The sequence below is a fragment of the Gymnoscopelus microlampas genome, assembly GCF_963454915.1.
Source record: "Gymnoscopelus microlampas genome assembly, chromosome: 3".
NCBI lineage: Eukaryota > Metazoa > Chordata > Actinopteri > Myctophiformes > Myctophidae > Gymnoscopelus > Gymnoscopelus microlampas.
In genome coordinates this window covers 46,048,003-46,064,533 of record NC_139940.1, presented here as the reverse complement: position 1 = coordinate 46,064,533, position 16,531 = coordinate 46,048,003, and positions in this window count along the sequence as shown.

Here is a 16,531-nt window from a genome sequence, read left to right as displayed (position 1 = left end):
TATTTACTGCTTGGTGCTCTGATCCGGTGTAGAGCCCGCCTACTGTAGCCGGTCATTAGAACCCGCACGTACATGCAAGCACACAAGCCGTTTCCGTATCCGCTCTAGACCGGATCTCAAACCTGAAAACCCGACTTGATCCGCAGTCCAGGTTAATGCTACCGAGCAGTGGATGACGTTCGATCCTATTTCTTTATCATAAACTCATAAAAACTGTAAAATAAACACGTCACTAACAACTAGAATATACTGAACTACACCAGACTAGGAAACAGGAACGGCTTCATTAAAGCATAACTTCTGGGCATTTGAAGAGTTGAACAGTTTAGCATTATTGTAAAGTAAAACGTAGCCTACTCAAGTACTGTAGCCTACTTTTAAGTATTTTGAGGTGTTTTAACTTTTCTTAAGTGTTTCCAATTTTCAATACTTTTACTTCTACTCCACTACTACATCTCAGAGGCAAATATTGTAATTTTACTCCACAGCTTTAGTTTCTAGTTACTTTGTAGATTTGGATTATTATTACATACATATATTAATTACATTAACCACTTCAGCCATATGTATGGCCATTTGATGGCAGTGGTTTAATGTATGTTTTGTAATAATAATCATAAGTGAATGCACTTACTTTACCACATGAGTTTGAGCGATGTTTGATCATTGTCTGAAGAAATGTGTTGCGTTAATTGCCTATAAATCGTTTTTTCTTTTGCCGCAAACAAATAATGGAAAATATTTATTTCAATTAAGTTTTTTCGATGTCACTCGCAGGTGGATTAATTGTCCTTAATCTTGCTATTTATAAAAAATAAAACATCACAGGAGGTGGTGATGTGTAGTGTATTTCAACATTAACTGTATACGTCTTGGTGGTCTGGAGGAGGACAAAATAATTGAGTTGATCAGAACTAAACTATTGTAGCGAACCTGCACTGAGTGACGTGGACAATGACGCGTGTCAATCACAGGCTGATGGCACGCACCTGATTGTGACTGACAGACGCGGATCAAGCACGGCTGGACATGATTGTGTTGAGGGTGACGGGACACTATAAATCTGTGAACTCAGAAGAGACTAGACGTGTCTGGAGAGCGGAGCTTATTCAAGTTCAAAGACGAAGCCAGCGTAGCTTCTGTCTTGCATTCACTGCGGGGGGTGGTTGCTGCTCGCATGCCGGTTAGGGCTGCCGGCAGTGAAGATAGATAGGAGAGCAAGGGTTAGGTTGCTGTGTTAGGCAGGGCGAGATATTAGTATAGTGGGGACGAGATAGGAGTGCTTCATCATCCCGCTCTCCAGTTGTGCGAGTGGTCTCCTAAAGCCAACGGAGGCTGCTCACGGCGTTGGACGAGCAGACGCAAATCACACAAACACAAACTGTCAATCAATCAAAGTCTGCTGACCCAGCGCCAAAGTCCAGACCCGTTGGGGGTCGCCTATCCTTGGAGAGTTAAGTAGTAGTTTTAGAGTTTCTAGTACATGTATGTGTTTATTATATTTAGGTCTTTATGAATTCATGCTCGAGCTGTTTTAAAAGGGGACAATCTTTAGTTATTTGCTGATTTAATTAATTGTAATGTGATGATTTGCCTATGGTTACAGGTTACCTATCAGTATTTTATTAGTGTTTGTCTGCTTTAGTATAGTAAATGAATAAAGTATCCGATTTCTATTAATGTCCATTGGAAGTTCTGCCTCCGTTATTATGCTTACAGTATAAATATTCTGTGGGCGGGCTCTTTACAATTCTCATACCTGAGACAAGGTTTATTACACTATTATAAAGCAATCAGGTTAAAAGTTAAACCGTCAAAACGCTGCAGTGCATGGCAACCTGAACCGTCCAACTCGATCGATTATTATTAGCTAGCAACTAAACATTATGACAATAACTCCCTTACCTCTGCTTCATTGTTTATCCATTGTTTGATGGATGGTGTAGGGCCTAACAGCCCTACACCATAGGATCAGATCAGGTAATTCCTTTTAACAGGTCGTTCATGAAAGTCCTTGCGGTCTTGTTTCCAATGAGAACCGCCATGTGAGCAATTAGGGGTTAAGAGTCTTGCTCAGGGACAAATTTCATTTCATCGACACATATACTGATCTGGCCTGGAATCGAACCTGGGGCAACCAGGGCCTCTGGCTCCCTAGGCGGGTTCACTAACCATTCAGCTATGGCCGACCCAGGTCATCTATCATCCATGATGTGACCAGACTGCTTTCTGGGAGTTTGCAACCTTTAGGCCAGGGGTCTTCGGCAGGGTGTCCCTGACCCCTAGGGGGTCCTCCAAATCTTTGTGTGATAGGATTCTGAGGGGAATGAGTAGAATATTAGCTAAAAATAGCCGATCTACAAGCTCACAACGCTGCACAGAGCTTGTAGATCTGCTATTTTTGGCAAAGAGGTTTGGTGTCAAAGGGAAAAAAGCTAACGAAGTAGGCCTTCAGAGCCAACAGTCAAGTTTAGTATTGAGGCTTTAAGTGGTTAAATGTCTGATAATTACACATTAACATGAAATAATAGAGAAGCTAATGTATTAAAAAAAAACGTATGATTTGTACAACACTGATGACAGTCTATGAAGCTATCTATGAAACCTAGGAGAAAGTTGAATCTGCAACACAATTTATACAATATTTGTGGGGGTCCCTGCTTCATCGCTCTCTCAGCTAAGGGGTCCTTGGTCTGAAAAACGTTTTTATTTTATTTCAAGGACCACCAGTTTGTGAGCCCCTCAGAACTCTGGGCACCATTTAAAACAAAACAAAAAAATACATATTTACTTACTTTATTATACATTTTAATGTATTGTAGCCTATAAATGGGGGGCATACAATTAATAAATGTTTAAGTAGCCTACACTTAAGGCCTAATATTTCTATATTAGCTAGAAAGTCATTATGGGTATAAATAAGATGAAGGGTACATTTAGGTCTGATTATGATGTAGGCCAACCATACATGTCCAAATCATGTATTCTTTACATTATTTCTGACAAATGTTCAAAGCATAGCCTACCTTTAGGCCTATTCTTTTAATTGTTATACATTTAACATTGCCCACTCGACCTGTATTCTTTGATATGCACTAGGTTAAAGTAGGTTTGTGCCAGTCTAGTAACAAACGGATAAAGAAAAAATCTGAGTGAGATATAGGTAAATAACAATGAGCACACACAAGAAAACATGATGTCTGTCTTCTTGAACTGTACTGGCCAGTGTTTAGAGCCTGCTGTGTTGATATTTACAGCAAGGCCACAAGTTGGATGTTGTCAGGGAAAGTGATCCCAGACACCGGCTACATCTGGTTCCTCTTAAGTGACCTGGACACATGGAGAGGTCTTGTTGTCTTTCATAATGAAGCAACCCTGTTGTGAACTTTGCTTTTTAGGACGGTTGGTGATGTCAAAAAGTCTTCTCCCTCAGGCAATTGAATGATTTCGTAAAGGTGTTCAAAAGCACTCCAACGCCTGCTCTTAAAGTCAGATTAGAACAGACAGCAGCTCAGAGTGCAACAGTGAAGACCACTGTAGGACAACACACATTATTGGACAATGTGAGTAAGATAACATTTAAACATATTTATGAACAATACATTCTATTGTAGTGCATAATATAATGTACGTTATTAGAATCAGTATTGGACAAAGTAACCACATGTACTTGAGTCAAAGTATAGATATTGTTGGTCAAATATTCAATAATACGCAATGGTGAACGTCAAGTGAAAGTTGCTCTGTCAAACTTTTACTTGAGTTAAAGTACTGGTGTACTTGCTTTAAAAAAAATACTCAACTATTCAAAAGTACAAATTTCGAAGTGTTTTATTTCTAATATCAACAAATCACAGTATTGTTTACACAATGCATTTAGAGAACATTGTAAGTGTCTGAAACCACTTTAGACTCACTTGTAGAGCCACTATGCTACACGAAGCCTTATAACTTCAGCACCAAACGAATCAACAAAAGGACAATTATTCATCTTACAAGGGGAAAAAAGTGTAAGTTGAGGTATTTCATTAAAGATATATGTAAGCTAAAGTTCTGAATGTATCAAATCTACCGACAACAGCTGCCATATAAAGTTGTGTATGTGTGTGAAAGAGGGAGAGAGAGAACAGAGTGAGAGAAAGGGAGAGAGGGAAATTCAGTTGAGTTTTGTAACTTTTAGTATGCGATTGTAAGTATCATGGTCAGTATCATGTGATTCATGTCAGTAACATGTCAGTGTCATGGTAGTAAACAATGTATGTGTCATGTATATTTGAGAATAACTGAATGGGTAGAGGGGCCGCCTGGGGGTCCTTAGGCTACTACTCTTACCAGTATGCTGATGTTGTGTGCATGAAATACAGCCCGCTATCTCACAATGTGCATTCATCACTTCTGTGAGGAACACAATGTGTGGCCAATTGCATTTTAGAAAAGATGTTTTTTGTATTGCTTTTTTTTTTTCAAATGTCCTAAAAGTAACGAGTAACAACAACCTTCCTAGAAATGTGGTGGAGTTAAAAGCACATGTTCTATCTTTGAATGTAATGTGGAGTGATAATAAGTTGCCCCCCTCCCAGAAAAAAGCACTTTTTTTTTAATTTACTGAAGTTCAGTACACAAATACTGTAAATGTACTTCATTATTGTCCACAATTGATTAGTACTTTTACTGGTTAACTTTACATTTTGTGTCGTTTCTTGATATTTCTGGCAATCCAGTCAGATCAAAGAGGGTTCAGTAGGATGGAGGAGTCAGGGAGGAGATGCAGGAGGAGAAAGGAGGTGAACATGGTGTCAGACCAAGGCTCTGGTTCACAGGAGGCTACAGGAGATCAAGGTACATTAACACACTTACAGGGTTTCTCTCTCTTCCAGTGGTGGAATACATTATTTTTTACTTAAAGGAGTAGTTCTCCCCAACAAAAAAAACATATTTTCTATCTTCTATTTGATGAACGACGCAGTCTCCGGTAGGAGACTCAATGGAGACGTTTTGAGTCTCCCGCCGGTCATCAAATTATTGGCTTAGTAATGCGAAAAGAACAGAAAAATCTCTAAATTCAAGGCTTGATGGGGTGTGTAATTGATAGAAAATAAGTCACTTTTTTGGGTAAACTACTCCTTTAAAAGGACGACTTCACCCATTTTCAGCCATCTTCATATAATTGGTCCTCATCAATGCTCATTATAATATGGTACCATTTTTGTCTCCCCCGCCTGTGTCTCAGAGGAGGGCTGTGGACAGTTCAGAAACCCGCCTACCAGTGACATCAATGGGGAATCCAAGCTAATATAAAAGGCAGGCTTTCTATTACTGGAAAGTTAGCATGCTATAATAGAAGACGTTGTTCCTGCGTTGATAAAAATTGAAATCTTGTTTGAAAAATAAAACCTGCCTGATAATGATGTCACTGGTAGGCGGGTTTCTGAAGTCTCCACAGCCCTCCTTTGAGACACAGACCGAGTAGATTTTAGTATTTCATCATGACCATTAGTGAGGACCAATTACATGAATATAGGTTGAGAATAGGTAAAGTCTTCCTTTAAGTAAAAGCAGCAATACCACAATGTAGAAAGTAGATGTAAAAGGCCTGTGTCAGTGTGTGTTTCTTTGAAATGAAACATTGTAGCTGATCGTTTTAAAGTTGAACTTTATATTGTATTAATATCCTCCAGTTGTCCAGAGAGACCTCATCATCCAGAGAGACATGGTCAGAGTGCTTGCTGTGTGTCTTATGCTGCTGTGTGTTCTACCAGTAGTGAGAACCAGAGACATGGCCAAGGACTGTGAGTATCAGGGGGTCAAAGGTCAAATCCATGCACAAAACAATACAAATAGACTTGTGTCTCACAAGAACTAGGTTCCAGTGTAGGGGATATTTCTTAACGGATTGGGATACAGCCGTTGATACAGTCAAATAAGGGGGTATGACAAGATGGGTGTGGTCTGGAAATAATATAGAAAATAACACCAATAAAGCTCTTGAAATAACAAATCAAACATAAATCAAATAGTAAACCTCAATTTCAGCAGTACAAAATGTGCATACTGACATGTTATATCTAGCATACACAAGAAAGCAGTAGCTGTCTGCAAACTAAACCAACAATTATACCATTAAACAAACAGACACTCAAAATGTGGGCAAAGCAAACAACACAGAACACGTCGTTCACGCACAAGTCAAATGAAAAAGGAATGTGTGCTCACTCCAACTGAGCTGGACTGAACTGGTCTGAGAACAAATAATAGAGCCAGCAGTTTTATATGCCTTCACTTCACCTTGATTGGGATCACCTGGCAGTGAAGTGTGTGGGGGAAGGGCAGACTTTCGTACACTTGTAGATCGGCTATTTTCACTATTTTAAATCGTTCTTACAATAATATTAAAAAAGGATCGGTTTGGACATCTACAAGGTTTCTGCCTGACATCAATGATATTGAGACCTATTCACAACACACCTGTTCAAGAACATTGAGTTTCCTTTTTCTCAATGCTCCTTTTCCACACAGATGCTTGACCTAATCATGAACAGTAGCAACAACTGTGTTTATTGTCACCTTTCTGCACTTTACAGATAATTCAGACAATAACCAGAACGACAGCTACAACCTGTATGACCAGCTGTACGCCAAATACAACAATGTGACCCTGGAGAGAGACCAACTATACACCAAATACAACCACCTGATTCTGGAGAGAGACCAGCTAGAGGCCCATCTGATCCTGCAGAGAGATCAGCTATACACCAAATACAACAACCTGATTGTGGAGAGAGACCGATTGCAAAAAGAAGTAAACCAGCTTAAGAGAAAGATAGCAGGTGAGAGAGGTTACTTATTTTATATTCCTTACCGTATTATTATCACCCCAGGCCAGATTGGCTGGGGGGATTATGTTTTCGCCCCTGTCTGTAGGCCCTGCCCATTTCCGCCACAAAAGATTTTCCATCATTTAGCATTTTCTTCAAAACACACTTTTTGCTTCTACTCCTACAGATTTTGTCAAAACTCATACAAATCTGCACACATTATTTCTGGAGTCATGTGATGTGATAAACATGCATCGGTAAGATTATTCATATTCCATTCCAATTGGCTCCAATTGGCTTTAAAAATGTGTGGGAAGGGCTCATTTTGTGAAAAAGCAGTGTCCATTCTGCCTCACATTTTAATCACACTTTGAAGGGCCTCTAAACAATGCAGAGCCAAAAGCACCACCCAATGGTGAGAATGTGGTTTTGTTTTCACCACATTATGCATAGATTACCTCGTACATCATGTGATAATGACCACCACACAGGGTTTTCATACTGTTTGCCTTTAATTAGATTCACAGAATTGTGGGCGGGGCCTATCTCTTACAAAAAACACCATAAAGCATGAATGCAACCTCCAATCATGCCCAAATTGGAATCACATGTTGAAGGGCCTCTATACACACACACCTCCAAAAAACACTTTCACTTCTGTCCTTAGCATGTTCCACCATGCGAACAGTTGCACCGTCTGTCGGATGAACTCTATTCCCCCCGGCAGCTTCCTTGTGTAGTTAATGTAATAAATAACCCTCCACTACATCCTTGACTACAGTTAAAGGAGCACTTGACCAATTTCTATCTTATCTCATAATGGGTCCTCACTATTTATAAGATGGCTGGGTTAGGGTTAGGGTATGGGCAGTTCAGAAACCTGCCTACTAAGGTGTGTGTGTGTGTGTGTGTGTGTGTGTGTGTGTGTGTGTGTGTGTTTGATATTTTAGACAAGTCGTGTCCCAGTGGATGGCAGAAGTTTGGATCCAGCTGTTATTACACATTTACTGAATTTAAAACTTGGGAGGAAAGTAGAGAAAAATGTCTGGAGACAGGAGCAGACCTTCTGATCATTAACAGTAAAGAAGAACAGGTTAGTCTTTCATCAACATTGCATGTGATGTCATTCTGTGATTATAGTGAAAAGTGAACATACAGTATGAGACAATTAATTATGGTTCAATCATGTACAAATGATCAGGAATTCATCAGCGGATTCAACCCTGGGGATCGGTTTGCATCATCATGGATTGGTGTGAAAAGGACTGAGGGTAAATGGACGTGGGTTGATGGAACACCACTGACAATACAGTGAGGCATTTTACATGTGTTTCTATTGTAATCCTGTCAGTCACCCTATGTGAGTGTGGAAGTGATTAAAATACATGATTTCTAGTGTTTGGCCACTGACTATGTAGCTACTGTCATAGACTTCAGTAATATTATTATTTTCCCTAGTAACTATTTATAAGATGGCAGGGTTAGGGTATGGGCAGTTCAGACACCTGCCTACTAAGGTGTGTGTGTGTGTGTGTGTGTGTGTGTGTGTGTGTGTGTGTGCGTGTGTGTGTGTGTGTGTGTTAGCTTTAAGGTCACAAAATTATAATGTAACAGGGCTCCAGAGTGCACCCATTTTGGGTGCAAATGCACCCCAAAATCTGTCCAGTGCAACAGAAAATGTCAAACAACCTGTGCACCTTACATTTAGCAGGTCTGTCTGTGTGAGTTATGTGTGGGTGCACCAACATTATATTGTCTCTGTCTGGTGGAAACCTCATACTGTGTGGTCAAAACTGTTACTTTTCAGGATACAATTTCTAAAATAGCAAAAGTAGCAGATCGACAAGCTCAAAGCTCGGTTTCGTGCCGCGTTTCGTGTAGTAGGGCATTAATTTACGATAAAACACAAAAAGTTATAATATGGAGATAGGAGGTGTCTGCTCGACAACAGCGGTGCGCCTGTATAAACTAGAAAAAGTGCTCCTCGGAGCACTGCCAGACCCCTAGTGGTTGAAATCTGAATGGCCGGACTTCGCATGACGTGTGTGCAGAGGAAAAGAGGGACAGACCGACCGACAAAGTAGGCCGACCCCCTGGGTCTGGCAAAAAGTTAGGTGAACCAGTGCAACTAACTAAAAAGTTACTTACTTTTTAGAAAATGTTACTTACTTTTTAGAGGAGTAATACCTAACTAGTTACTCTGCATAAGTAACTTTCCCAACATTGTTTTTTACTGTGCAGGTACTGGGGCAGTGTATGGCCTCGCAAGAAGGAAGACATGAACTGTGCAGCCTACAGCCACATTACTGGATGGAGTAATTGGTCATGTTCATATAAAGCCTACTGGATCTGTGAGAAGATATATTTATCTTAACTTCAGTGACGCATCTACAAGTTAAACAGTAGTATTTAGTAGCGAAACTGAGAAAAACACAAACATTTTATTGTGTGGAAGTACAAACCCACTTAAGCCCTATACTGTATACACATACTTCACTGACCGCGGGGTCCCCCAGGCGTATGTACTTGGCTCCCTCCATTTTCCTTTGGTGAGCTTGTAGATCAGCTATGTTTGCTGAATGTTGTAGAAACAAGTTAGATAAACGATAAAGATATGTACACATATACAGATGTGCATGTGATATTACCGGAAGTATACATGTTTAGAACATTAGCATCCTGTTCAGGTGTGTACATGTTATTTGAGGAAGATTGCCCCTATCTCACAAGGCAGCAGGTAGAGATGGTAGCTACAAGCTAAAGGAGTTACACTTAATCATTACCAAACAATAGCGCAGCCGGGACTCACAGGCATGTCATGGTGTGACTTCTTTGTAATGTGCACTAATGACTTGACTACCACCTACAGCAGACTGCATACATTTTGATGCATTAAAGTGGGGTGACATGAAAAACAAATTGAATGTGTTTTTCTTACCATTGTCCATTTCAATCACTTAATATGATGCATTTTCCTTTGTGGGGTTTGAGGTGCAGGCTTGTTCAGCATCCCTCATCATATCTTGTTCTATAAAGGTTGTTTGAAAATACAACATAAGAAAATATAGCAATTACAAAGTTTTTTTAATGTTCATTGGCCATTGCCCATATTATTTATATTTGAGAATAAACCAAGTATTTTATTTTATTGTCATTCATATGAATGTACCCTAGTAAAATGTAATGTAAGGCTAAATGTTTAATTAAAATACAATATCATTATGATGAGCATACTATTGGATGTTGTCGGGGAAGTTCTCCCAGACAGACCTTCACATCTGGTTCCTCTTACTGGACTAGACAAGGGTCCAGTTGACACATGGAGAGGTCTTGCGTAATGAAGCAACCCTGTCGTGAGCTTTGTATTTTGTTTTTTATGATGCCGATATCAACAAGTCTTCTCCCTCAGGCAAATCAATGTTTTCGTAAAGTTTTTGAAGACACCAACGCCTGCTCTTAAAGTCAGATTAGAACAGACAGCAGCTCAGAGTGCAACAGTGAAGACCACTGTAGGACAACACACATATTGGACAATGTGAGTAAGATAACATTTAAACATATTTATAAATATAATACATAATATTGTAATAATAATATAATGAATATTAGAGTCATTGATGGACAAAATAACCTCAGTACTTGAGTCAAAGTAGGCTATAGATACTGCTGGTCAAATATTCAATAAATAGTCAATATGTTGTCAACTTCAAGTGAAAGTATTCAAAAGTAGCCTACATGCTTTTAGAAATATGCAGGTATTCAAACGTGCAAAATACAATGTACACTTTTCTTTCTAAATATATACCTTTCTGTATTGTTAACACAATGCATTTGGATAACAATGTAACTCTCTGAAACCACATAAATGCACCGACTCACTAGCTAGTAGACCTATTATTATATATAAAGCCTAAATGCTTACAGCATAGCAATGCAATCAAATCAACAAAAGGCCAGCCTTATATTTTGTTTTATTTAAACAAATGTGCATGTTATTTTATTTTATGAAACAAACATGTAGAGTAAGCTAAAGCTATATTCTGACAGTATACATTCTACCACCACTGATTACTACTTTTACTGATTAACGTGAGTTAACATTTTGTGTTGTTTCTTGATAATTATGACAAGCCAGTCAGATCAGAGAGGGTGAGGTATAATGGAGGCAGGGAGGAGAAGCAGGAGGAGAAAGGAGGTGAACATGGTGTCAGACAGTCTCACAGACAAAGGCTCTGGTTCACAGGAGGCTACAGGAGATCAAGGTACATTAATACACTTACAGTGTTTATCTCTCTTCTCACATCATTACTACAGCACCTTGTCACAAAATATTTAAAGTAGTAGTATGAATGGTTACAGGGGACAATGCCACCATGATGACAATCAAGAGAAACATTATGAACGTTAAGAGCCTGTTCATCCTTTTGTTTTACTTCTCATCTAATTTCTCATTTCAATTGTATATTGTAAGGTGACGACACGTTCAACTACATTATTACTTCACACATATAGACCTTTCTGCAGACATGGAAGATGAAGGGGTTATGGTTCCATTGCAATCTATTGTTCTTTGAAATGAAACATTGAAGCTGATCATATCAAAGTTGAACTCTATTGTATTAATATCCTCCAGTTGTCCTGAGAGACCTCATCATCCAGAGAGACATGGTCAGAGTGCTTGCAGTGTGTCTTATGCTGCTGTGTGTTCTACCAGTAGTGAGAACCACATATATGGCCACGGACTGTGAGTACCAGGGGGTCAAAGGTCAAATTCATGCAGTAAAACGAGACTTGTGTCTCACACAAGAACCCTACCATGCTTCACTTTTGATATTGTGTCTGGGTTCTCTAGCCTACGTTAGCCTACATGTTGAGACCTATGTATTCACATAAAACACACCTGATTCATCTCAAAGCTACTTTTCCACACAGATGCTTGATTTCATCATGAACAGTAGCAACACTGTGTTTATTGTCAGTGTGTCACCTTTCGGTCCTTTACAGATGATTCAGGAAATAACCGGAACAACTGCTACAACCTGTATGACCAGCTACACACCAAATACAACCACCTGGTCTTGGAGAGAGACCAGCTAGAGGCCCACCTGATCCTGCAGAGAGACCAGCTGTACACCAAATACAACAACCTGATTGTGGAGAGAGACCAATTGCAAAAAGAAGTAAACCAGCTTAAGAGAAAGATAGCAGGTGAGAGAGGTTACTTTATTTTATATTCCTTATTATCACCCCAGGCTGGATTGGTAATTAGATTCACAGACTTGTGGGCAGGGCCTATCTCTTACAAAAAACACCATATATCATGAATGCAACCTTGAATCATGCCCAAATATAAATTACATGTTGAAGGGCCTCTATACACGCACCTCCAAAACCACTTTGTGGTGCCCCCTATGGACAGAAGTGATTCTGGGGCACCACAAACGTGAACAGTTGCACTGCACCGTCTGTCGGGGACTCTATTCCCCCCGTAGCTTCCTTTTGTAGTTGTGTAGTTAATGTAATAAATAACCCTCCACTACATCCATGACTACTATTAAAGGAGCACTTGACCCATTTTCAATCTTATCTTATCTCATAATGGGTCCTCACTTATTATAAGATGGCATAATTGTCATCTACTCACTCTGCATCTGGGCCATGGGCAATTCAGAAACCTGCCTGCTAAGGTGTGTGTGCGTGCGTGCGTGCGTGCGTGCGTGCGTGTGTGCGTGCGTGCGTGTGTGTGTGTTTATCTGTTGATACTTTAGACAAGTCATGTCCCAGTGGATGGCAGAAGTTTGGATCCAGCTGTTGTGTGTGTGTGTGTGTGTGTGTGTGTGTGCGCGTGCGTGATGCCCCATACTATAGTCTGGGTGGTTGTGGGTGTACATGCCTTGCATTAACTCTTGCCCTATAGGGGAGCAGGGTGGGGCTGATTGCTCATTGGAGAGCACCTGGGCCCGGTGCCTCCAGGAGGCTATAAAACCCCTGCCCTGGTCAGTCTCTGAGGGAAGTCTGAGAAGAGCAGACCCATCTCCACCATCACCAGCTCCCATTCCGCATGCCATCATCATCATTATGTTCTTACTATCCATCCACACACCTCGCACCACACCATGCTCTACACATCCACATCTACACTACTGATTCACTGACTAACACACCTCATAGGATCCTTTGAGATGTTTTGTTCTCCTTCTTATAGTTTTTGTCATTAGGCCTTCTTAATAAATACACCTTGTGTACATTTTACCCTGGTCTCCTCCCCAACGTTTGTCATGGCCCAGAGCCAGCTGTGTGTGTGTGTGTGTGTGTGTGTGTGTGTGTGTGTGTGTGTGTGTGTGTGTGTGTGTGTGTGTGTGTGTGTGTGTGTGTGTGTGTCCATCAACATGGCATGTGATGTCATTCTGTGACTATAGTGAAAAGTGACAATTAATTATGGTTCAATCATGTAAAAATTATCAGGAATTCATCAGAGGATTGAACCCTGGAGATCGGTTTGCATCATCATGGATTGGTGTGAAAATGACTGAGGGTAAATGGACGTGGGTGGATGGAACACCACTGACAACGCAGTGAGACATTTTACATGTTTTTCTATTGTAATCCTATCAAAGTAACTGTATGTGAGTGAGTGGAAGTGATTAAAATACATGATTTCTACTAGTGTTTGGCCACTATGTAACTATATAGCTACTAAGTAATATATTACAGTAATATTATACTTTTTCCTATACTAGTTTAACTTATTACAAGCAGCAATAATATTACAATTATTGATCAAAGTAACTTTGAGTTTCTAAATTAATTAGTTTTTGACTGAGATACTATATTAAACCTATACTTAATGTATACACCAGGGCTGCCAACATTGGACTGTCAGAATCCAGGAGTTTTGGGGGTGTCTGGTTTCGGGTAATTAGTCGCAAGAAATTAGTCAACATTTTGCACAGTCCAACGCTCTAGAGTCTAGAATATGTTTTGAGAGGATAATATTAAAAATCACTGAAATCCAGGTGACTCCTGCAGGATCCAGGAGGGTTGGCAGCCCTGGTATACACTATAGTAGGAGGTTATCACATGTGAACAAATAACAGATCTACAAGCTATCAACATGTTGCAATGTGACACATTGTTAGCTTTAAGGTCTGTTCTTTTTAAGCATGTGCCATCTCACAAAATGATAACGTAACAGGGCTCCAGAGTGCACCCATTTTGGGTGCACATGCACCCCAAAATCTGTCCAGTGCAACAAAAAAATGTCATCGGTCGCACCTGTGTACCTTACATTTAGCAGGTCTGTCTGTGTGAGTTAGGTGTGGGTGCACCTAAATGATATGCTGGTGCACCAGTATAAAAAAGTTAGGTGAACCAGTGCAACTAAGTAAAAAGTAACTTTTTTAGAGGAGCAATCAGGAGTAATACTTGACTAGTTACTCTGCATAAGTAACCTTCCCAACACTGTTGTTTACTGTTCAGGTACTGGGGCAGTGAATGGCCTCGTAAGAATGAAGACAGGAACTGTGCAGCCTACAGCCACCTGGCTAGAGGATGGAGTAATTGGTCATGTTCATATACAGCCTACAGGATCTGTGAGAAGCTATATCTATCTTAACTTCACTGATGCATCTGCAAGTTAAACAGTAGTAATTAGTAGTGAAACTGAGAAAAACACAAACATCTTATTGTACAGAAGTACAAACCCATTTAAACCCTATACTGTATACATACTTCATTGAACGGGGTCCCCCAGGCGTATGTACTTGGCTCCCTCCATTTTCCTGTGGTGAGCTTGTAGATCAGCTATGTTTGCGGAATGTTGTAGAAACAAGTTAGATAAACGATAAAGATATGTACACATATACAGATGTGCATGTGATATTACCGGTAGTATACATGATGTTTAGAACATTAGCATCCTGTACAGGTGTGTACATGTTATTTGAGGAAGATTGTCCCTATCTCACGAGGCAGCAGAGATGGTAGCTACAAGCTAAAGGAGAGTTACACTTAATCATTACCAAACTCACAGGCATGTCATGGTGTGACTTCTTTGTAATGTGCACTAATTAATGACTACCACCTACAGCAGACTGTATACATTTTGATGCATTAAAGTGGGGTGACATAACTAATTGAATGTGTGTTTCTTACCATTGTCCATTTCAATCACTTAATATGATGCATTTTCCTTTGTGGGGTTTGAGGTGCAGGCTTGATCAGCATCCCTCATCATATCTGGTTCTGTAAAGGTTTGACAATAAATTAATAAAAATACAGCAATTACAATTCCCTAAAAGTTTTTTTTTATGTTCATTGGCCAGTGCCCATATAGTATTTACATTTGAGAATAAATTAAGTATTCTATTCTATTTTCATTTATATGAATGTACCCTAGTAAAATGTAATGTAACGCTAACTGTTATTAAAATAGAATATAATTATGATGAGCATCCTGTTGGATGTTGTTGGGGAAAGTTCTCCCAGACAGACCCCCACATCTGGTTCCTCTTACTGGACTCGACAAGGGTCCAGTTGACACATAGAGAGGTCTTGCGTAATGAAGCAACCCTTAAGTGATCTTTGTATTTTGTTTTTTAGGATGGCGATGTCAACAAGTCTTCTCCCTCAGGCAAATCAATGTTTTCGTAAAGTTTTTCAAGACACACCAACGCCTGCTCTTAAAGTCAGATTAGAACAGACAGCAGCTCAGAGATCAACAGTGAAGACCACTGTAGGACAACACAGATATTGGACAATGTGAGTAAGATAACATTTCAACATATTTATAAATATAATACATAATATTGTAATAATAATATAATGAATATTAGAGTCAGTGATGGACAAAATAACCCCAGTACTTGAGTCAAAGTAGGCTATAGATACTGCTGGTCAAATATTCAATAAATAGTCAATATGTTGTCAACTTCAAGTGAAAGTATTCAAAAGTAGCTTTTGGAAATACGTAGGTATTCAAACGTGCAAAATACAATGTACACTTTTCTTTCTAAATATCAAGCTTTCTGTATTGTTAACGCAATGCATTTGGAGAACAATGTAACTCTCTGAAACCACATAAATGCACTGACTCACTAGCTAGCCTCGGAAACCGCATGCCTTTTTTTTTGTTACAAGACCCACTATTATATACAAAGCCTAAATGCTTACAGCATAGAAATGCACTCAAATCAACAATATTTTTTAATTTAAACAAATGTGCATGTTATTTTATTTTATGAAACAAACATGTAGAGTAAGCTAAAGCTATATTCTGAATGTATTTACAGTATACCTTCTACCACCACTGATTAGTACTTTTACTGATTAACGTGAGTAACATTTTGTGTTGTTTCTTGATAATTCTGACAAGCCAGTCAGATCAAAGAGGGTGAGATAATGGAGGCAGGGAGGAGAAGCAGGAGGAGAAAGGAGGTGAACATGGTGTCAGACAGTCTCACAGACCAAGGCTCTGGTTCACAGGAGGCTACAGGAGATCAAGGTACATTATCACACTTACAGTGTTTCTCTCTCTTCTCACATCATTACTACAGCAGCTTGTCACAAAATATTTAAAGTAGTAGTATAAATGGTTACAGGAGACAATGCCACCATGATAACAATCAAGAGAAACATTAGGAACGTTAATAAGAGCCAGCTGTTCCTCCTTTTGGTTTATTTCTCATCTAATTTCTCATTTCAATTTTATATTGTAA